We start from the raw sequence: 23,575 nt of genomic DNA, 5'->3' as shown, positions 1-23,575 counted from the left end.
CCCTAGATGGAGAGATCAGCAGGTGAGAGCTGCCTGGGAGAGACAGGGAAGCTGCAGAGAGAGGAAAGCTCTGCAAGCCCAACCTGGGGATAGGGAGGAATTAGCAAACCAGCAGAGGGGCTAGCCTGCTGACTTCCCTTAGCTAGAGAGCCAGTGGCAGGAAGCTAACAAGGGCTGAGTCCATGGACTGTGTTGGGTAGAAGAGTTGTGAGACTGGCTACTCTCAAGTGCCTGGCCTGGAAAAAGGGGCCCTGGCACCAGGGCAGAAAGAAACTGGGAACTGAGTGACCCAAAAATGTTGTACTGGGAGAGGGGCATGGAACCTCGCTGTACTTTTCTGTGTTTTATTATGGGAGATGGGAGAACCATTTTGCCGTGAGGCTGTATGGACTATTGCACGTGTCCATCAACAAACTATTCCCAGAGGTAGGACTTTGTATCAGATAGTGAGACAGACTGGGCTCCTTTCATAGCTAGACCAAGGGGAAATTGAGGCAGGAGCACCTGTTGTGTTAGAGCCAGCCCCAGGAGGGTACTATGACGCTCATCTTTCCCCCTCATTTGACAGGTAGCTTTCTGCAGAGGAAGAATATTCTGCAAGCTCAGGCTTTAACCATCCTGACAGCATGGGGGGGGGGGCTTGTTTAGCTCCAGAATTGTCCTTCTGCTGTTTGATCTGTATCCACGTCCCACCATTGCTCATGCTCTTTGAAATGCAGCACACATACCCTGAGCTACCTGTAGCCTTTTACAATCATCCTCTTGCTCCTGGGAATGGAGACACAGATGCTGTCAATCCTGACATGGCTAGGGCCGCATCAGCGCAAGTCCACCTACCCGCTGTCTCTGCATGAACAGCCCGGCTAGGTAAAGGCTGGCCCTAGATTAGGGGCAGATATTCTTCAGCTCAAACAGCTTCATTCACAAGCAGGGAGAGGTAGTGAAGAGGAAAATAATGTGAAAGAAATGCAAGCGGAAAGCCTCCTGGATGGAGAGAGGCAAAACACACCAGCTGGGGCATCCTGCACACTAAGGATAATGGAGTGCACATAGCCGGCGTTGGGGAATGGCCAGGAGCTGCGTGAACCTCCTAAGAGCAGGTTTCCATCAGAAGCCCTCCTGCAGTCAGGGCAGGCATTGCAGTCACCAGTTGGCAGGTTACTGTCACTCTCACCTGGGCTTGGCCAGCACAGGAATGAACCATAGCAGGAATCTATAGGGCTTGGACTGACAAGGGCTTTGGCATAAAGGAAGAAGCAGATCAGTTCCCATGGAAGTACAAATTGGCCGCCATAGATGAGCCTGAACCATACCAGCCTGTGAGTGTAGTCAAAGCTGAATTTTGCACATGGCTGTGATGTGCCGGGTCTTGAATCCAGGCCTGGGAGTCCCTAGACAGCCGCCACATCCTGACCTCCACCCAGTGTCTATTGAAACCTGGGTTGTGTCCACACAGAAAAGACAAACCTGCAACTGGCCCATGCCAGCCGACTCGGACTCAGGCTGTGGGGCTCTTTCATTGCTGTTTAGACTTCTGGGCTTGGGCTGGGGCCCGGGCTCAAGGATCTGGTGGAGTGGGATGGTCCTGGAAGTCTACACAGCAATGAAACAGCCCCACAGCCCAAGTCAGCTGGCACGGGCCAGCCTTTGCTGTGTAGACGTACCCCTGGTGGGCTGAGAAACTTCTAGGACTATAGCCCCAATCAAGGCACCACCCACGGGAATCTTGATTGTAGGATCACCTGGCTCCACTGATTGGTCCAGCTAAGCTATTTAAGCCAGAAGGAGGCACAGGAAGTTTGTCCGAGCAACTAGGTGGTTTCCTGTTGTGGCTGCGCTGGACCCTGCTTGTGTCTGCCTCCTGCACCTAACCCTGTTCCTGATTCCTGGCTCCTGCCTTACCCGTGCCTTCACTCCTGTTCCCACCGTGCTCCGTGCTTGATCCTTGTCTCTCCTCCAGTTCCTGCCCCTGCACCTTGCCTCCAGTCCCCAGTGACCAGTCCTGGCTCTGACCCTTGCCTCTGACTTCTGACTCTGGCTTGACCCTTGGTTTGGCATTTGGCATCTCACCTCGGCTCTGACCCTCAGCTCCAATTTCCTGGTTCTGACTCTGGCTTGCCCCTGGCTCTGGTAACTGGCAGTTGACTCTGGTGCTGATCCTTAGCTTCGTTCCCCAACCTGGATGCCTGCTCTGCCCTCTAGACCTGACTCCTGCTCTGACCACTGGGCAAGACTGCCTACATCCCGGTCCATAACAGCGGCCCTGTATCTCTGTGATCCCGTAGGCGTGTTCCTCCTGGGAACATGCTCCCATCACGTGCAGCCAGCGCGCCCCACCAAAGTAGAGCAGAGGCATGGACGTGCCTCTCCAGCTATCCAGCTCGCTCAGTGAAATGACAACCACCGACCTCAATGAGGCTGCCCACCCAAAATGTGCGGTCGCCATAGCAACCAAGCAGCCAGACTGTGTGACTTTGACACCGGAGTCATAGGGGCCTGGTATGTCTCCTGAGCCAGCACAGGCAGGAGTGATCAGATGTTTGCGGGTGACGTGAAAAAGGCCAAGATCCAGCTATCCGCAGTGAAATGATCAAACAAAATAGGGTCTGAAGAGACAGCTTCCAAATTAGCAGTAGCCAGCACCAAGGAGACACTAAGTGCAGTGTGCTCAGATCCACAGACACAAAGCACCACTGCTATGTGTCAGTACACACAAGGGAGAAAAGATCCAAATCCAAGTTTACCTTGGTGCCTTTAAGTGAGATGACTCTGTGTCCCCAAGTCCCTGTACGTAAATGCTGCAATTCATACACACAGTACAGGCAAAGGTGAGGATAAAATGGGAGCACCATCAAGTTTTGTTAGTTAATTACAGTTTATTTAATTAGGTGCCCAAGCAGCGCTTTTAAAATGTGAAGTGCTAGGTAGTGATTGTTTAATTAATTAATTGCCTACTAGCTAAATACCAAATGGCTAACGAGATGGCAGCCGTAGGGTCGCATTCCCTCTCCAATCCCCCAAATAGAGGAACTGCTGTAGTCATGTCCCGCAGGTAATTTCAGCATGTTCCCATTGAGAATCCTAAAGGCCTGCTCTTAATTCAGGGAGCTCAGGGAGATGGGGAATATTCATTCACCGACTCATCACTGCAGTGGTCTGAAGACTGTCATTTCTGGAGTAAAAAGAAAAGGAGTACTTGTGGCACCTTAGAGACTAACCAATTTATTTGAGCATGAGCTTTCGTGAGCTATAGCTCACTCCATCGGATGCATCTGATGAAGTGAGCTGTAGCTCACGAAAGCTCATGCTCAAATAAATTGGTTAGTCTCTAAGGTGCCACAAGTACTCCTTTTCTTTTTGCGAATACAGACTAACAGGGCTGTTACTCTGAAACATTTCTGGAGTAAAGGACAATCCTCAAGTCTGATCTATTATCTGGCTACAAACAGTGCCAGAGGGGTAGGAGGAGAAATGGAAGGTTTGGGAGAGATTAATTTTGGGCTTAGACCTAGTACTGAAAATTGAGACATATCCCTCAGTGGGCTTAACTATCCAAAGTCGCATTCAGTTCCCACACCAGAAATTCTGGAAGCAGGCACTCAGAATGCACTGTGATCTGAAGGAGACTAGAGAGAGTGACAACAGGGTTTCTGTCTAAGGTCCCATTGGTCACAACAAGGCGCGCCTGTCTCTGGCTGTGTACTGGGAGCCAGAGCTGGATGTGCCATGCCTCAGCATGGTGTGCTTTCTGCATGTCACAGCATATGGAGAGTAGATGAACATTAATGAACTGCCTTTACATTGCACATGTTATTGCTGTATTGCTGTCTTCATTGCCACATGCCAGTGAGGAGCTGTCTCAACTGTGGGCCAGAAGATTTGTAGGACCTGAGGCCAAACCCAGAAGTGATACTGCAATGCCCAGTTAAGGTTGGTGCATGCTTTCGAGGGTTTTCCGCCTAGCTCCCTGCTGATGGAGGGTGCACAAGGCACTTCACAAAAGGAGTTTGATACAACCTGGGTGTCTCGGCCAATGCTCTCTCTCAGAGGTAAACCGGTGGCTAAGGATCATGGCTGGGTGGGAGCTTCTGCTGAGTGCATAAATTGCATAAACGCCGCATGTGCCTGCATGAGGAGTGCCTATGCTGCATAGGGAATGGACCCAATTCAGGAGATGTTCATCGAGAGGGACTGGACATATAGAGCACTTGTCAATATCGGGAATGGACAAGGATCAATTGTCACTTAGGTGAATGGACACAGAAACCAGGTGATGCAATTGACCCAGAAATTGGGGGAGAAACTTTATTTTATGAGTGAATAGACATTTCTCTAACATTCCTCACTGGAGTATTGGTGCCCTACATTGAAATGACCCCTACAAGTCTGAGCTCTCCTCCATTCACTCTCTAGCCCAGCTTCTTAGATTGACAGGGTCTTATTCTGCCTGCCCAATATGCCTTATGACAGTTGTTTGAGGAACTGCTAGCGTACACAGGTGCATCTTGCAGCATCTGAGCTCAGCAGGAACTCCTGCAGTTTTATCCAGAGCCCTGGGCCCTTCCCTGAGACCACCCTGCACTTGACTGTCCTGAGATGAGAGCTGCACTTCACCAGCTAGCACCTCCTGGCTGAGACGGCAGGTACAACGGGGAGTGGAGAGAGAAGCTGTCACCATCTGGGGCTTTTACATCTGGATGAGGAACCCGAACCAGACAAGAAATTCCACTGGGGGACAGAGCAGAGTGCAGAGAGCTTCTGGGATGTGGTCACGTGGCTTAGCTGTACTTAGAACCTCATGCAGCACTTGCTGTACCATCTATTATCTGTACTGGGTAAGCCTTCGGCTGAGATGCAGTAGCCCAGTCTGGAGGCAATGAATTGTTGTCACTGTGCCTGTACTGGCCTGGAATGGGCATAATCATTTGCCCAAAGGTAGCAGAAGATATCCCCCGCCCCTCATTGCTGCTCTCTGGGTGTCTAGGTGCAGTGAAGAGTCAAACAGGATCCAGAGCCCGCTTTGATCATTGGGGTGGGATGAGCAAACATCTTCACGGTGGGAGGAGACCGAGCAGAGGGGCTAGACAAAGATGGGGGTGAGGAAACACCACCTGATGCTCTGGACACAAGGATGAGGTGAGGGCATATCCCCTATTTGGCATGGCCACAGGCAAAGTTGGGGGAGGGAAGAGTTCAGGAGATGTCACATGAACCTGGACACATTCTATTATCCAGCCTTAAGGAAGTTTGACTCTACATTGGTACTGAAAAGAACTGGGAAATGATATTTCCTGTATTCTTTTCAAGAGACTGCCTGGCACAGGAGGCCATCCCACATAATGACCAGGGCGCCGCTTCCAGCAAAGCTGCCCTTTTGAAATGAAGAGCGTTCATCCTGTAGAATCAGCCTTCAAAGGGCCTCAAACCCTCTTTTTTTAAAATGTCCTGCGAATATGAAGAACGAATGTGCCGACCAGGATGGCCTGGCTGTGTGAAGGACGTTAAAACACCCTGGGGAGCCAGGAGACGATTTCAGGAGCAGCTTGTGAGCTGACAAGTTTGGTTACTGGGAGGGAAAGAAAAGAGCATTCATACGCCTCTCTCCAGCAACGCCTCTCCCATGAGCAAGCTCACTCAGGGCTTTCTTTGCACCCAACAGAAAAATAAAGGCCAAGGTAATCTGTCCATCCTCCTCTTTCTCTCCGGTATAATAGCAACTCAAGCACAATATACAACGTGCTAGGGTTTTACAGCTTTTATGAGAAGGTTTCTATTGTATACTGATAAAGAACAGTGAAGGTAGCAGAGAGGTAAGGTAGAGACATATACTACAAAGTCACTCTATTGACTTTACCTTCTTCACGCAACATAAATTGCACTACCTATGTAGGTAGTTAGGGCCAAAGGAGAGAGAAACTAGTAATAGGCAGGTGAGGCCAAGGCAGAGATGGTTGGGTGAAAAGCTGGGTGAGTACTGCACAAAATTCCCACCACTCTTCAATCTCATTTTTAGTTTTCACATAGGCTGAGTTCATGGCTCCTCTTTTGTTTGCTTTTCCATGAATATTTTGGACAGTGAGCATTATTAGCATGAATGCCCATGGGAAGTGGATTTGAAGCTCAGAGGCTTGTCCATTTGCCTGGAGTGAACTGTAAGTTGTGAATTTTTGTACTCGGATTTCCAATTTTGCACCATTGTTGATTCTGATAGTTATACAATGTATCCAACTGGGGAATAGAAAGAAAACCATGTGTCTTATATAGCTAACCAACACAGTAAGAACTGTGATTCTTGAATATTCACAATGAACTGTTTGCAAACAATCTACAGACCAAGAATTACTAGCTGGAGAAATGAGTGAGTAATTTCAAATAGCAAGAGGGTCAAAACATTTTCAGCAAAATTTCAATTTGATAGAAATTTCCCAGCCAACTCTACAAATACATTTGAGAATTTCACGCTCTTTTTGTGGGCAGAAAAAGGTGAAATTCATCAGATACTGTTTGTTAGAAATAACTCGTGTTAATCTAGTTGGGGTGAATGGCTCAGATGGTAAAAAAAATACACCCTAGTTCTGTTCAGATTTACTAACTGAATCTGAGCATCGGGGATCTGAATTTGATAGTTCTAATATGTCAATATGTGGGTCACAATGCCATCCCAGAAGAGCCTCTGACTGGTGAGCATCCGAGAGAAATTCCTTCCACATATTCATGTGACTGTCCCTATATTGTCTCCAGCTATGCCATCCCAGTCTCAACTGGATCATAATCCTGATGTGATGACATGGCTGTTAAATCGGTGTCAGTATGACAGGATCAGAACTGGCAAACCACAGCCTGTTTGAATTTGCCTTGCCCTTAAGCTAGGACAAGAAATATAACAAGAGAAAGGAAAGTGGCAGAGTGGACAGAAGAAGCTGAGTGGGGGAGAGAGATTAAATTAGCAAACGGGAGAAGGTAAGGCTGTCTGAAGAGCAGCACAGCTCCAGTGGAAAGGGAAGTGGGGTGAGACAGTTCTCCTTGTTCAGGTGAATGAATGAGCTTAACACAAGGCTGAAAGGGAAGGGGAGATTGCTTTGTTAAACATCTTCCATTCAGGCCCAGGTACTAAAGTGCAGAGGATCAATCTATGCAGAAAACGGCAAGGAGGTGAACTTTATGTGCTATTGAGCCCCACAGTCAAGAGGCATTCTGAGGTGCTGTTGTGCAGAAGTGAAAAATCGACTGGCATTGTCTGGTAAAATGAGCAGCCCAGAGAGCAGGGAGGAAAGAATGGGATTTGTTCAGGGCTTGGAGGAATGAAATGTTGGCAGAAATGCTGATCAAACAGGTGGAAAGCTCAGAAGCAATCAGACCATCACTTAGCTTAGCAAAGAGTTTGCAGCAGCAAATGGAGGAAGATTGAGGAGGAGGGAGAAGAGGGTCCAGCGCTAGTTTATTTTGTATTACAGCTACTGCCATGCACAGTGTAGGGGAGCCAGGGCACCAAAGAAGCATGATTCAGTGTCTCTCTGGTGGGGAGCACAGGATTCCCAGACCATGCCCTGCAGTCCTTCCACTGTATATTTTTTCTATTAGTTTTGGACAGGTCAAATGGAACAAATAAATCCAGTCATTAAAAATGGGGCACAATACGGTTGATGGTACAAAGAAGGTGTGCTCTAATGTTACAGTGTCTTCCAAAACACTTCAGAAACATTCATTCTCACAACACTTCTGTGAGGGGTGGCAAAGAACGTCACTGATTATCCCCTGTCTAGAGAGGAACAAGGGTCTTGTGGTTAAGACTGGGACGCAGGAGATTCCCTGCTCTGCCCCAGACTCCTCCTGTAACCTTGCGGCAGTCACTTAATCTCTCTGTGCCTCACTTTCCCATCTGTAACATGAGGATGATAATATTTCCATTGTCTGGTTAGATTATATTCTCTTTGGGGCAGGAACTCTTCTTACCTAGCATAATGTGCAAATATATTAGCCGCTGTTATATAGAGGATGATGATCAATTGTTCTCCATGTTCACTGAAGATAGGATGAGAAGCAATGGGCTTAATCTGCAGCAAGGTAGATTTAGGTTAGTTATTAGGAAAAACTTTCTAACTATAGAACAGGCGTACAAGGGAGGTTGTGGAATCCCCATCACTGGAAGTTTTAAGAACAGGTTGGACAAAGCAGGGTGGTCTAGGTATATTTGGTCCTGCCTCAGCATAGGAGGCTGGACTTGATAACTTCTCAAGGTCCCTTCCAGCTATATATTTCTAGGATTCTATAACAGGGACCTGATCTCGGTTGGGGCCTTTAAGTGTCCCTATAACCCAAATAAATTAAACAAATGGGGAAGATGCAACACAGAGAAGCAAAGTGACTACACAGCAAGTCTAATGCCAAAAGCAGGAGTAGAACTTCCGAGTTCCTGGCTATTGCAATAGTTGTGCGTAGTCTGCTAGGCACAGATCCCAAGGACATAGAGGAACATGTGAAGTTTGTGGGCATCCAAACCATAGCGGCCACATCCTATCTAGGTAGTTAGGGCCAAAGGGGAGAGAAACAAGAACGTTGAATTTTATCTGAGCAGATGCTGAGGGAACCTGAATGGGATAAAGAGCAGTGGAGGAAAAGGACATAAAGCAGAAAGGGAAATTGCTCTACGATAAAATTTTCTATGGCATAAATGTCTGCAATAGCCATCACATAAACAGCAGCCATCCATTTCACAAGCCCTGCTGTGTATTGCCAGCCATTAAACGCTGACTTTATTCTGCAGTTGTGGACATTCCTAAACCCCGCCCCATCAATGACATCATTGTTTCCATAGTGACTAATGCACTTACAAGGGGGAAAGCAGTAAGAGGTGGGGGTAAAAAGGATGAAAAGTGAAGAGAATGTAACAAAATCTTAGACGGAACACAGGCCATGTAAACAATATGCACGATGCTGTGTGTGTAGAGGGTGCACGTGTGTGTAATTCATTGGCATAGTATATGTAATCCCGTCTCTCTCTAAGTGCTGGCCCCGCTGAGTTTAGTAGCCTGCTAGTCGCTCTCAGCTCATGTGGTAGGTCTGAGTTTGATCCCCATTGATGACCAGGATGTCTGTACATACAGCGTGCCCCCATGGTCCATTACATGTGTGTGTATGTGGTTTAAGACTTCTATAGTTTCTTGTTGGGGAAGAACAGCATAATGTACTCCTGACCCTATCACATGTGAGTGGGGTGGATTGGATCAGGATCCTTGGAGGATCCCAGGGGTTCTGATGGCTCTGGAGCTGGAGAAACAGCAAAGAATCAGTCAGTAACTAAGGCCAACATATTCACACATCCATTAATTTAGGGGGCCTGTTTTTGGGTGCCTAATCTGACACATCTGGGGTCTGATTATAGGGGGCTGAGCACCTACGGCTCTACATCAGTGTAATATCCCATACAGCTCCAGTTGGGCCCCCCCAAAATTGATGGACAATTTTGGAAACTTTGGCCCAAATGTCTGTGTAGAGAGGCTGGGAGAGGAAGATGGAGTCGATGTACATGTGAAGGTGGTGGGGAGAAGAAAGGGAGGAAGAAACTGGGAATGGAAAGGATGGACTAGATGATCTCTTGAGGTTCTGTCCAGCCCTACGTTTGTTCATGGAGATAGGGATTAGGAAGAAGTGTCCATTTCATGATGAGGCTGGTCAAGGAGTCTGGATAGGTAGGGCTCAGGGGGAAATTGTGATTTTGCAACTGGTTTTTTTTTTTAAATTATTTTCTGGATTTAGCTGCCATTTATCTGAATCCCTCCCCTGTTCGTGAGGGGGACAGTCATCTTAAACTCATGGCAATAAAACTTTTATTGCCTCTCAGGCCATCTTCTATTCTCCATGTCTAGGGTCACCTCAGGTTCCCAGAGTCACTGCACAATAAACAGACTAGGAGCAATGAAAGGAAAATGAATATGCAGGGACATGAGGCTGTAATCAGCCAAAGGACAGCAGCATGAGGGAGGAGGACTGCAAAGCCAGGAAGAATAAAGCTACAGATACAGAGAGAACCTCATTGGAAAATGCCCCTCCCCTTCTGACAAGGCATCAAATATCCTTGTTAAGGTTCCCTCTGCCCATACAGGTCATCTCCTGCTGTTTCCTTCAGAGGGGATGGGAAAGGTGTCTGGCCCTTGAATTTCCTCAGTTTTCATTATTATCATTAATTTGTTTTATGTTAGCATTAGAGGACCCAACCAAAATGAGGACTCCACTGGGTGCTTCATGCCCCCATGGGGAGGGAAAGTCTCTGCCCCAAAGAGCTTGCTGTACAAATAGACCAGATAGATTATTATCTCCATTTTGCAGGAGGGGAACGGAGAGATGAAATGACTTGCCTGAGATCACAAGGCAGAGGGTCTATGGCAGAGCCAGGATTACAACCCAGATCTGCTGAGGCCAAACCCAGTGCCGCAGCAGGCATTCCAGTTCATGGATGCCTTCTCTTAGTGTGAATGGGTCGAATGGAGAAAGAGGGACGCTGAAATAAACGGCCACAAAAAAGAAGGGATCTAGGAATGCACTTGCAGATCTGAGAGTTAGTCTTGAGCCATGGGGGTGAGGTGGAGACACTAGGGAAGTGTCTCCAAGAAAGTTATGGCACTGTATTATGGAGGTTAGGGAGAGTTTGTGTATTAGGGGCAGGCAAAAGCAGAGATGGTGTTGGGTATTGCTGAATGTGGTTGGTCATGTTTTGGAAAACAAAACCCTGAGTTGTTCCGAGCTGGGTCCCACTAGTCCAGTGTGAGGAAAGAAGCACTTGGACAAATGGTTCCAGTTTTGGCCCATCCCTCACTGGGCTTGGGTTCGCATAGGGAGAGGCTTTTAATGAACAAACAAGGGATGGTGAAATCCACGGGTGTCATTCACCCCAGGGCTGCTATCATCTATTTGTATTGAATCCTCCCATGGAGAGCCCCCAAGGCACATGTTCTTTACAGGGCCTTTAACCGAACCTCCTGACACAGTAGCACCTGCAAGGTCCATAAGTCCAGGGTCAGGGATGCAGAAGAAATGGACTTGGGCAGCAATAGCTAAGGGGACTCACGTAGGGTGTGGTGACTCTAGGGAGTCATGAGGCTCTCACCTGCCTCTTGTACCCCATGTGCTGGAGAAATAACTGAGAATCGTAGTGTAGGAGCCTGTTCCAGGTAGAGGAATGGAAGTGAGAATAGATACCAGAGGGGCACAGAGTCCTAGGTGGGAGTCCTGTGTGAGGTAACCTGGGTCAACTCTGTTCTGCTTTCCACCCTCTCCGGGCTAGGCGTGGGCATGGGGGGCTACTGCTGGGAGATGGGTTCAATGTGAGAGCCACCCTGGGCAGGTGGTGTGAGGAAAGGGCCTCAGTACAGGAAGTGGTGCTGGAGCACTCTTGGTGCCAAAGCATAAGTGGGGGATTGCAATCCATTGGTGGAAACAGCACGGTGTGTGTGTAGGGCCCACTATGCATGTGTTTGTTACAAGGCGTGACTGTAGCTAGGGCAGGGCAGGGTTGAAGGTCTTGTTTCAGGGAGAGAGACTGAGCAGAGGGAAAGTGGGAGCTCAAGGAGAAGGATCTGAGTGTTTTATTAGGTGATGGATTAGGCTGTCATAGGCCAGTGGAGTGACTGAGCCTTTCAGATGTTGGGGGCAGCACAGGAGATTGAGAGGAGGTGAAGGTGATCACGTAGGCCTTTCAGATGTTGGGGGAAGCACAGGAGATTGATCTGCTGGAAAGACCGAGAACTTGCACAGAGAGAAGTGTACGTAAGAGGCTGAATAGCAGGAAGAGACAAGGATTAGTCTGCGGAAGGTCTTGGAGACTAGGAGGGAGACAGCTCTCCAGTGGATGAAATTTGCACAGACAAGGTAGTCTGCAGCTTGTGATGGTGCGTTCTGGGCAACCAGGGTAGTGACTGGTTCCATGGATGATTGCTGCCTCCCCCGTCCCTTCACACATCCATCTCAGCCCACTGGTGGGTCAGGAATGGTTTGAGAGAGAGGTGCAAATCCTGCCCATGCAGGCAGCAAGTGGCGTGACTGGAGATGATCTCCTCCCGCACCGCCAGCCAGGAGAGGGATGTAGCCAGGTGAGCAGCATTCAGCAGTGGCCGTGAATACACGGGGACGCTGATGTGGGGTGGATTGGGTCGGTCCCTGGTGTGTGTGGGGGGATGGGTAAGTAGCAGAGATGAAGACAGAATGCCAGACACAATTAAGGTACCACATGCCTTTGTGAGCATCCCCAGGCTCCAGTGCCCACCAGTAAGCTTCTCCCTTTGTCACCTCTGTGCCCTTTCCTACACTGCCCATTATACCTGGAGAAAACTCCCTGAGCAAATAACCATTCCCTTGTCCTCCTTCAGGTCACCCCTTATGGTTCACCTCTGCCATCATGCCTGAGGAAGCCAGCCTGCTAGGCGGGGGACAAGCTGTGCTTTTTTCCTCTCCTCCTTCTTTCCTTCCTCTGCTCCTTTCCTCACAAACTCTAAAAATCTCACCCCCAACCCAAACAAAACCAAACCAACCTCTTTCTCCCTCCCCCACAATCCATGTAACTAACAAAGCTGGGCCAATTCTTCACCAGGTTCATCGGCTTGCATATTCTATCTGCATCCACCACTCTCCATCTGTTTGTGTCTTTAGATGTCAACCCACCTGGCAAGGGATTGTCCCTAGCTATGTTGGATCTCAATTGGGACCTTTGGGCACAATAATCATAATTATCGTCTTCATCCATTGTTGTCTACATGGGCTTAGCACTGATTAGACTTTAAAGCCAGAGCAACTGTTGCCAATGATAATGGGGCTAAGTCAGGGCTCACATGACAAGTGAAAATAACAGTAACCCAGAGTTTCGCTAAACAGAAAACATAAACCCTGTCCAAACAAACCTTCTTGCCAAAACTCCAGTTCCCAGCCCCTGCTCTAACTCACTGCAGCGTCCACCCTGGTACTGAAGTTGCTGCACAATAAAGAACACAGCATTATATCTCCTATAACAGGATTTGGCAGGAGCTCTTTATGGAGAAGGAGGAAAGGGAGGAGGAGGCTGGGTAAGGGACATCGGTCACTGGATACCACTGGGGATGTCCGCTTGAATGCCATATTCTTATTCCGACTGGCACAGTTGTAACGAATTGCTGGGAGTGCAATCAGTTTCTTGGGTTTAAATCATCTATCCAGCTATGCAATCCCTATTATCATTTCTTTCTCTCTGTCTGTCTATCTGAATGTGTACAGTATCAATTACTCTGGTTCTAAGCACTGATACTACCCTGTTTCTATTCACATTCTCTCTGCTATTGATAGTTCACAGCTTTCTCAGTCCATTCCCTTTTTGTTCGCTTGATGAAATGGAGCTTCAGTCTCTTGGAGCTCTGTTCATCACCCAACTTGTCCTCCACCCGACTACAGCCTATATTTATTTAGTTGTTTGATTTTAAAACCTGTGAAGCCACCAGAAGCAAATAAAACTTGTATGTGTTTGCACATATATCTGTATGTAGTTATCTATCCATACACACACACACTGATACATATATGTATGCCCACACTCATATGTTTATATAGATAGATAGATAGATATAGATATAAAAACATACTCACATAAACCTACACACTCACACATCATCTCTCTCTCAAATGTAATCTAATCTACACACAGTCTTTATAATGCTCTGAAGAAGGAATGTGGCCACAGGGAATTCTGAGCTCTGTCCACTGCTTGGACAGTTCTCCTCTAATTTTCCTTATTTTATTTCTTTCAGAGCCATTCATGAGTGTAAAAGAGAGAGACAGAAAGACCTAGACTGAAGGAGGAAGATACCAGGTATTAACTGCCTCAGACAATGAAATGATGTCTTATAGAAGGCTCCTTGCAGAAGGTACAGTCCAACACCCACACTTGCTTCATTACCTAGCTAGAACATACCTATTTCTAGCCTGAGAGCCATCTGTAGTAAAATTTGACCCAAGCAGATCCTGATCTATTGGTATTCTCATATACTGGATCTGGTTTCCTACCAGGTTCTAAACTGTGTCGGGGAGAAGCTAGCAGAGTTACTGAAGACCCTCAACGGGGACATACAGCAGCTTCTCCTGCCGTTCAGGGATGGGTATGGCTAGCTCTACAGAGGACATCTGAGACAGACAAGGCTGGGGGATCACCCTTTCCACCCAGGCTACTGAACTAGCATCTAAGCTGTAATGCTAGCAAGCTCTGTCTTGTTGTGATGGCATGAAATTCAAAATGACTTATTGAAATTCCAGATCCAACCTCCTTAACACATGAAAGATAATGACAAACCTACTCATTCCCTTCTCCAATTATAGCCAAAGGGTCAGATTCTGCTCTCAAAATTCAGTGGGGTTGCATCCCCCAGGCTTATTCAGAGTCAACAGGTTTTGGCTCCAAAAGCAGTTCCTTAAAAACCATAAGAACATGCATCCTAAAATCAGCCTGTGATACAGACACAGAAAGTACTGATCAGTTCATGCAATACATTTTCTTCCTTTAGCTGGGGATGTGTTTTAGTCTGAAAGGCTCCTGAGAAAACACCCAAAGCAAAGGCAGAGGCCACACATCTCGCCACCAAAGTTCACTGGGGATTTCTCCTGAAGACCCACCATCAGTGTCAAAGGCACACATACAAAACCAAAGACGTACAGACACACACAAACCTGGACACGGAGATAGACCGCAATACACATTAACCCACCCAGCCACCAGTGCGCCAAGACCTTGATAAATACATGCCAAGCCACTGCAGCCAACCATGCCAAGCCACTGCAACCAACCACGCTGAACCACCGAGCCACTGCAATCAAACACCCAGAGATGCATTAAGACACCGCAGCAGACACACTGAGACACAGAACCACTGCAACAAACTCAGAGGGGCTGCAACCAAACACTGCAACAGACATACCAAGCCACTGCAATCAAACACATTGAGACACTGCAACCAACACCCCGAGAGGTGGCTGCAGCCATGCTGAGACACCGAGACACGGCAACCAGACATTCCAAGACACCCAGACGCTGCTACAAACAGGTGGATGCTGCAACCCAAACCACCAAGAGACTGAGACACTTCAGCAGCCGCACAGAAACACTGCACCCAAACACGCCTTAAAATCAGTACTAATACACTGAGCCAGTAAAACAAGCACATGGAAAGAATAAATACACACTGAGACCTCAGTGCGAACACACCAAGACATTGATACAAGCATACGGAGATGCACGCGTGCACACACACACTGACAGAGCAATACGAACACCCAGCATATCCTGCAATCAAAACTAACAAAGAGAGAGACAAATGGCTAAACACACACTGAAACACCCATATAACTCTGACTTCAGCACACTGAAACACTGATACAACCACAGCAACACACACAACTGCACCACAGATGCACACTAAAAACATGTACAGAAATGTACCTGTGCACTTCGTTCATGCTGCGTCTTTGCTAAGCGAAATAGCTCTTACGGGTGCTTCTAAACTGCTGCATCTGTGACCCGTAAATCTAAACGACGTCTTCTCTCCACTGGCTTCTGCCATCCCTGGAAAGGGACAGGTATTTATTGGGAAAAGCCCACTGTTACTCCTGGGTAAGGAATTCAGACTGGAGGGAAAGAGGAGGTTTGTCATTGGTTCCTGTGCTAACCTTTGCAGGATTGTTCTCTAGAGGATTGATTTGCCAGGGCAACTATCAGGGTGAACTTTAGAAGGGAAGCAATTTTTCAGCTGAAACAAAGAAGTAGGTTAGAAAGAAAGACAGACTGTTCATGAGAGAGAGAGAAGAACAGAGAGCAACAGAGAGAGAGAGGGTCTGAAAAAATTGGCACTAAGACAAGGAGTGAAAAAGGCAGGGGCTGAAAAGTGAAAGAGACACAGAGACAAAAGACAAAGAGGAACAAAAAGAAAAAGAGAGACCAGGAGTGGACAGGCAGAACTAGCCCCTGTTATACTGAAAGGCAAATGCTTTGGGGACTGCGTGGCTTACCCTCCATGGGCCTGATCCAAAGCCGATAGGAGCCTGTCCTTTGACTTCAGTGGCTTTGGATCAGACCCTAATTGCATTTTCTGTGGGGTGGGATGTGAGAAGGCCAGCTATGCTTCTCCGTTAGGAGCAGTTAGGAGCCACTGTCTCACGGATATGCAGAAAATCAGACTCCTCAGAGCTGCGAAGGGGCTGGGGTTCTTGGAGGACAATAGCAGTTCGGGAGTAGGATTGGAGTCTTAGCAGAATGCCTCCCGCATCTCTCCAGTACACTGCAGTCCCTGTTCTGCTGTATTCTATCGAGAGGATCCCAGTCCGACACGGCCAGGCTGTAACTTACATTCATTTAACGGGAGTCAACAGCAGCGCTAGAGGTAGGGTGGGGTGGACTGGTATCTTCTCCCCTCTCTGTACCTGTACAGCTCTCATTAGTGTCATTGGGAGTTAGCCATGCACACTGATGGAAGGGTGTATCCCACAGGAGAGCTGGCCCCAGGTCCGAATACTTTTTAGGGCATTGGGGATCTGGGTCCAGTTCTAAAATCAGCGGCTTGATCCCCTCCCTATTGGGCTTGTAAGAGAAGCAGTACCGTCCCCAAGCATCCAGCCCTGTGTCTCAGTAGGAGCCCTTAAGTAGACGGAGTAAACAGAAAGATGGCAAAGCCAGGGACCATGAAAAAAGGACCCTCGAGAGCAGAGACAAAACTAAGGCAACACACTCAAGACTGATTTTATGAAGAAATGGTTAAGAACACACATACAGTGTAGGCTCAAGCTGCTTTGAGGAGCTGCCCCTCTGTTCTAGAAATCCCATTCTGGAGATAAAGCGGAAGTTTTCCTTGCTTCACTGGCTAATGAGTATTGGCCATGTACTCAGCTGGTATAAATCGGCGTAGGTCCATGGAAGTCAATAAGCTACTCTGGTTTACGCTAGCTACAATCTATCCTATACTCACCTAGGCTGTAGGTTTCCTTGCCCCCAAACGCAACACCCACATTTTTCCTGCCCCCAAACTCAAACTTGCACCAGCAGCTTGGGTAGTTGAACATCCAACCGTCCAGCTGCACTGAACAAATATAAGCTCAACGCCCCACTCCCCTGAGGCCCAAGAGCATCTTAGCCATGACTTCCGTGGGTCCAGGACATGGAGCTCCAGTTGTGGAACCGGCGCTGAGTCACAAAATCACATGCCCATGAGATATCTTATATGGTATATAGTGGTGGTGGGGCTAATCCTGGTTATGCACATGGCAATTTTGTTGACTTCAGTAGGAGTCCACAGCTGGACCCCTTCAGGATTAGTCCGGATCTACAGTAATGACTTAGTCCCCCATCCAACAGAGGAGAATGCTGGAGTCTGGTCAACTCTCTGCCCATTGACTCCTTTGGGCCTTGATGTTACAACACACACAGTGGTCAGTCAGACAACCCATTGACGGGATACCCTTGTGCCACCCACCGGGTGAATCCATGGCAGGGTGTCAGCCTTAGGAGCTCACTCCGACCTCCAAAGGATCTCTGAATAAACTCCCTAATGCCTTCGTGGGAGCACAGCCAGGGAGCCCAAGGGAAGGCAGGGGAGGGAGCCCCAGCTCTTGGGTCATAAAAAACGATACTGAATCAAGTACTGATTGAGAATGTACTGGGTGGGATTGATCCTGTACTAGCTCCTTGGCATGGACAGGTCTTTTCCATCTCTGTCATCTGTGATTTTAGAAGCCCTTCACTAGTCGTTTCTGTGAAGGGAACATTGTTCCCTACGTTTCCCCCAACCTGCAATTGAATATCCCTAGAACATAGGTTCTCAAACTGTGGTCCACAGACCACCAGTGGTCCGTGAGCTCCATTCAGGTGGTCTGCAGATAGTTTCCTGTAAGTTGCACGCCACAGATGTGGCTCCACTAATTAGGTGTCTGGACCACTGTTCCCTCTAAGCTGTGCATGTGTGCGGCGCACACAGATCCTAAACCCTGTGCACACAGCGAAACACTGAGTGCACAAAAATTTGCACAGAAGAAATTTTTTGCGCACACGGCCTGTCAAAAATTAGAGGGAACATTGGTCTGGACCCTGGAGAAAACGCACATGTAAGATGAGGTGGTGGCCTCGAGGAAAATAGGGGGTAGGTGGGAGGGGGCAGTGGGTCCAGGGCTGTGGCTGCTGGGGAGAGACCCCCGCCCCCTCCTTCCCAGTCTCTGCTCTATGGCTGCTGTGGCAGGGGAGAGAGGGAGAGACCCCCCTCTTTCCCAGCCCCAGCTTGGGGGCCGCCATGGCGGGGGAGAGAGGGCATATCCATTGCAATAGAAAGGTAAGACTAGTGATATTAAAATATGAGTTGTGTGCTTTTATTTGTCGAACAAAAAAACATTTATTATTATTAAGGGTTTTTTTATATAGCGCTTTTATCCAAAGCACTTTACAATAGTTAGCTAACGGTACAAACAACATTTGGAAAGACCGTTAAGTGGTCCGCTGAGACCCTCAGCAATTTTCAAGTGGTCCGTGAAAAAAAAAGTTTGAGAACCACTGCCCTAGAAGTTCTCATTGTGTCAGTGACTGGACAGCTGCTGGGCACAGTCCCCATGCACTAAGGCCTTTTATCTAAGTAACAGAGGTGTCATTTGCTATGGGACATGGCGTCCAGACCCCTCTCCCTGACTGCAGGATATGATGCAATCACATATAACGTCCTATATGCTGACACAAACTCCCCCCCCCCCCGAATTTTTCTGAACTGACATGCCAAAGGTCTAGCTTTCAGTCCAGGTTTAGGGGGCAAGTGACAATGAGGTGAACGGTCTCAGCCTTGTCACTAGTGGTTATTTATTCATTTGCCAAAGTTTGGTGTGGCTGGTTGTCCCAGCAGTAGAATAAGGGGTGGCAGGTGCAGGTCAGGACTGAGGGGCATTGGCAGGGCTGTGTGGGGCTCAGGTCTGGAAGAGCAGGGCGGCAGCAGATCAGGACTGAGGGTCATTGGCAGGGCTGTGTGTGGGAGCCAGAACTGGAACAGCAAGGGGCTGCAGATCAGGACTGAGGGGCATTGGCAGTGCCAGCAGAAGGGGTGTATGCCTGGTGCTTCTCTGCGCTATGACTGACACAAACCAGTGTTACTTCCCTAGTTTTAATGAGCGCAAAATCCTAGCACTGTTTTTAAGGTGGATCATTGATCCTGTATACCCCTTGGATCCATTATTGGGGGGAAATGTGATAGAAAATGCAGATCTCACCAATCATAAAATATACCCAGTCAAGAGCATCTTAAATCGTGTATTCTTGTTAGAGCATGTTGCGTACATCACTAACCAGTGGTATCAGCGCATAGTATCGCTCCAGCCCTGTGTTAATCTAGATATGCAGACTGAATAATGCAATGGAAGATGTGATCGCGCATGCACAAACCCCAACACTATTGCTCCTTTTATTGTATTTATTATTACAAATCCAGTCCCTGTCAGATTGCAGAGCTATAACCATTCAGCTTTTCCCCCTGCTCTAAGAAATGTGGAGGAAACCAAATACTTTGTTTAAGAAACACTCATATAACTTTAACACGTCCACATTTTTTCCCCACCTGTAAAACAAATGGATAAATTTCAGGCTAGAACTCCGTGCACCAAATCCCAGCCAACTGTAGATTTTAATAGCTGAGTTACAAACCTATTGAAAAGAAATATTACTAAAGAAAACTCTGACAGATCTTTAGTTGTGGAGCTAAGAGAGATGTTACAATAAAGGAAAGTGTGTGTGTGTGTGTGGAGATACTCTTCACTGACAATGTGTTTTCTTCATGTATTTATGTATCCCACACGTACAAACAGAGAGATGTGAACACAAAGATGGAGAAAGAGAAGAATATGAGTATCAGGGAATATTCAGAAAGGTGCAGATAATAGATCAAAAGCCTGAACACCGAGGAGAAGGAGGAAATGGGATATTTAAGACACCGGATCAGATTCTGATCTCAGTTGCACTGATGTAAATTGGAATGTTTCTGTTGATTCTGTTGAAATCGACAGGTTTACTCCATGTTCACACTTGTGTAAACAAGATCAGAATCTGGTCTCTGGGCACAAAGCAATCAGAAGAGCTGTTCATGAGTGTGGAAGGGATGAGGGGGAGAGAGAATGTGTGTTTCAGGTCTGAAATGCAGGAGGAGTTAAGTTTTCAGTCCAATGCAATTAGGATTCTGTTCCAGATGACTGCGCTAGGAAGACGAGAAACTGGAGACAAAATCAAAGGGAAGCATAGTCTGCAAACCCAGGCAGTAACCTCCCCTCACCCAGCTGCTTCTATCTACCTCTCACTCCAAAATTTAAGAAACCCACTGCTCTCCCATACTCCAAGCACTAAGGCAGCACCTGCCCATCTGGGTAGGGTGACCATGTTCCCATATTATTGGCACCTTCCTGCTATTAGGGGCTTTGTCTTATGGCAATTATACACTCCCCCCCCCCCCGAAAAAAAGTGTCCCGATTTTTCACACTTGCTATCTGATCACCCTACACCTAGGTAAAGTTTTAAGTTGTCCCCCTTTGCCAAGACATCTTAGTCAGAGCAAAACCAGTGAACTGAACACAGTGGAAATAAACTTTTCCTGGAGCTCTGAAGAGAAATCTGCGAGGCTGCTGTCAGGTTTTACACTAATGTTTCCTCTGATCCTATCCGGCCGCATGTTCTCTCAACAGCTTCCAGCCAAGCACTGGCTGCTCCGAGATGATGTCCATATTTCATTCCAAGTGGAGCGTTTGAGTCTCATTGCTCTACATACACATGGCCCTAGCTCAGGGGTTCTCAAACCAGGGGTTGGGACCTCTCAGGGGAGCACGAGGTTATTACATGGAGGGGGTCACGAGCTGTCAGCCTCCACCCCAAACCCCTCTTTGCCTCCAGCATTTATAATGGTGTTAAATTATAAAAAAGTGTTTTTAATGTATAAGGGGGGGTTGCACTCAGAGGTTTGCTATGTGAAAGGGGTCACCAGTACAAAAGTTTGAGAACCACTGTCCTAGCTAAAGGTTCCCAAGGCAGCTCTGAGCCCCGCTCCTCTCCCCCCGACTTTATTTTCACTTCCAGCCCCAATGCTGTTCAGAGCCCCTGCTTAGCAAACACATATTTTAGCCATTCCACCCCCACCCCCCAAAAATCTCCCAATCTGTTTCAATGCAGCTGGAAGGGGGAGGGGTTTTTTCTGCAAATGTCTCTATTTATAGCTCGGACAGTAGGACTTTGAGAAACCCGAAAAACTCGTAGTCCCTTTAGGGAAGCTGTTACCTACTCCCCCCCGCCCTATGCACGCAGCCTTCTGCGCTGGATCTTCCCCAGGATGCGACCGCTGCAAGTCAGGGCAGCTGGAGGAAGCCAGCAAACCCCAGGTCCTACCTGAGGTTGTCAGCCTCGTCCTCTTCTCCCACTCGCCGGTGAGCTGAGGGCGACCAGAGGGCACCTGCCTCCGCTGCACTTGCCATAGCGAGCTGCTTCTGGCTTTGCTTTCCTCCGCTCGACCGCCCCCCTGCCCTGCTGAGGGGAGGAGGGGCAGGGGGAAGTGGGAGGGGGGCTCCTAGTGCACAGCCATCCTCCCTTTGCTTTACATCAGCAGGCTGCAGTGCCTCCCCCCTAACTCCGCACATGCTCGCCCGCTCTAAACCTGCCGCGCGCCCGTGGAGGGCTGCGACTGCAGAGCCGCGGCCTGCGCGACGTTCCCTGCCAAGAACAAAGCCCCTGCACGGCCAGCCAATGGGGCTCTCCCGAGCGGGAGCTGCACCTGGCCTCCATCCCTTTTCCCTGCCGCCGCCCCGAGAGGCATTGCCAGGTCCAGCTAATGTGTAGGTGTAGAGCAGACCTCAGAAAAGACTGAGTATCTGAGCCGTGCAACGGGGCGGGGGCGGGGGAGCGACTGGAAAGATACCCTCCCTTTCAGCGCTTGGGAGCCCAGCACTCCTGTCCCTTTGCGGCAGGGGAGGGTGAGCCGGGAACCAAGCAAGCTAGGCCGTGCTTGCTCATCGCTGTGGCAACCCGCCGGGCGGGAAGGGAAGGGAAGGCTGCACAAAAGGGGAAAGTGAGCCCAGGACAAAGGCAGCCAGGAGGGGAACAAAACTGAGGGCTTGCCCTGGAATCCGACCCCCCCCTCCCCACTCCCAGCACCCTCCTTAGATTGATTTGGTAGTCCCAGGCCTGCGCAGGCTGGGGGAAGAAAGTGCAGGGGTTGGGGAGAGGGTCTCGTTAACTGAAAGCTCAGCAGTCTCTGAAACTGAGGGAAGATGTCAAAAGGCTCTGTAGGGAAAGCCCCCAACCCAGCTTTTTGTGGAGGGAGAGGTATGGGGAAGGAGGTAATTTGCTTCCTGGTTTAGTAGGGGTGGGAAGCTGCTTGCCTACCCACCCATCCTGGGCCCCGAATTAGATCTGCATGCTGGAAAATGGCTGCAGGTGAAATTCAAGCCGTCCCTGCCCCTCAGGGACTGGTTCCCGGTTCATGGAGGTGCCAAAGCAGCTGGGGGGGTGTTTGTGGACACACCTGGCCAGACCATGCATGGTGCAGTGTGCAACTCCTCCTTGTCTAGGTCCAGCCAGCATCATCCGCACCAAACACCTGCCTCCTGGTCAGCAGGGCCCTTTCCTGGTGCATGAAGATTCCCTCCCCCCAGCTCTGACAGCACAGGTAGAATATTAAGGCTCCAGGGTGGAACAAATTGAAAAAATATATACATTTCCCTACTGTAGCTGTTGACAGTTGGTATAGTGTCAATTAAGCTACACCAATGTATACCAGCTGAGGATCCGGGCTCATATTTCCAGTTTGGTTACTATTCATTTTTCAAGGCAACATGCTCATATACTGTTAGGAAACTATCTTCCACTGCCTTTAACTTAATGATCATTTAATGATAATCTGGAGAGTGTCAAAGGGAAACACAGAAATATCAAGCTATTTTTCAACCGCTTTCTCTTGGTCAGCTTAAATAAATTGTCAGCCATATTTCAAGATTGTGGGCCTGGATCCTGAATGGGGGCCTTTGGGTACTACTAACACGAGGAATAATAATTAATTAGTTAATTAATTAATAGTATGGACATTGACATGCTGTTGCTCAGAATTAAGCGTTGTGAGAGAGCTGGAAGCATTTTAATTTGGCTAATCTGAGGAGGCAGAAGACACTTTAGACACTTAAAAAGAAAAGGAGGACTTGTGGCACCTTAGAGACTAACAAATTTATTTGAGCATAAGCTTTCGTGAGCTACAGCTCACTTGCTGTAGCTCACAAAAGCTTATGCTCAAATAAATTTGTTAGTCTCTAAGGTGCCACAAGTCCTCCTTTTCTTTTTGTGGATACAGACTAACACAGCTGCTACTCTGAAACCTGTCATTTAGACACTTAAGATCCCAAATCCCTCTCTTGATTGCCTATGAGCTCACCCCACACACTGAGCCCAAAGCCCAGCACCAGGAATGAAAAAGCAGGAGCTTAGTTGGGTTTCCCAAAAGAAAGGCCCACAGGGAGTAGCCTGCTGAGAAGGGCACTGGCCATGGCAGGTCTGGCTTTCACTATAAAAGGCTTGGGAGCAACA

The 23,575-nt window shown here is 48.3% G+C and overlaps 1 long non-coding RNA gene across 1 annotated transcript in view; it reads right to left on the bottom strand.

Annotated features, from left to right (window-relative positions):
• Positions 1-21,621, bottom strand: part of LOC141991533 (uncharacterized) — a 78,198-nt gene extending 56,577 nt beyond the window's left edge. Inside the window, exons 1-2 of the long non-coding RNA XR_012640384.1 lie at positions 21,392-21,621; positions 15,449-15,571 (exon numbers count right to left, since the gene is read on the bottom strand). This is a non-coding gene — a long non-coding RNA (uncharacterized LOC141991533). The remainder of the gene's footprint in view (positions 1-15,448; positions 15,572-21,391) is intronic.
• Positions 21,622-23,575: the final 1,954 nt, after the last annotated feature.

Source organism: Natator depressus, chromosome 7 (assembly GCF_965152275.1).
Source record: "Natator depressus isolate rNatDep1 chromosome 7, rNatDep2.hap1, whole genome shotgun sequence".
NCBI classification, from domain to species: domain Eukaryota; kingdom Metazoa; phylum Chordata; order Testudines; family Cheloniidae; genus Natator; species Natator depressus.
Note: the sequence above shows the minus strand (reverse complement) of the source record. Positions and strands in the feature narration are given on the sequence as shown.